Genomic DNA, 689 nt, shown 5'->3' with positions numbered 1-689 from the left:
CATGCTACATGCTATTAATTACTGCCCCTCATTTTGTGGAAATTGGAACATACCCACTACGAAATACTTTCCCTTCCTTGGCAACAGGTGCTTTAAAAGTGCAAAGTATTATTAGCATTTTTTCTTTTCATGCCATGCCCCCTTCCAATGCCCAGGGTCATAGATGTAAATACATATATTATTTTTTTTATGGCTCGCTTTTTGTGCTCCAACGTTTACAGCATCTGGGGCACACACAGCCTTTAGGGGCTTCCCCAGGCTGGGTGCCGAGGGGGGAACTGCTGCAGGGCAACCCCACGGGGACCCCTAATTTCCTGATGCGGGGAGCAGCAGCATCCTAGAGGCACGGCGGAGGGGGGGGGGGGGTGCGACACAGCCACAACCTTTCGGCAACCCGAGCCGCCGCTTGCGCAAGGCGTTCGGAGATATATATATATATATATATATATTTCCTCTCCCGGAGCGACACAGTGTCTAGACGCCCACGTGATGGGGCCGGGGCCGGGCCGGCCGGGGCCGTGCCGCTGCGCACTGCGAAGGCGCCAGAGGGGGGGGACCGGGGGGGCCGGGTGCGGCCGAGCGCGCAGGCACCGCCGCTCGCGGCTCCGCTCCGCCGGGGCTCCCCCACAGCAAGGGAAGACGGAGGCGCTGGTGCAGGGAGCCAGCGGAGGGAAGAGGAAAAAAAGAAA

Source organism: Oxyura jamaicensis, assembly GCF_011077185.1.
Source record: "Oxyura jamaicensis isolate SHBP4307 breed ruddy duck chromosome 11 unlocalized genomic scaffold, BPBGC_Ojam_1.0 oxy11_random_OJ72260, whole genome shotgun sequence".
Taxonomy (NCBI): Eukaryota; Metazoa; Chordata; class Aves; order Anseriformes; family Anatidae; genus Oxyura; species Oxyura jamaicensis.
Note: the sequence above shows the minus strand (reverse complement) of the source record.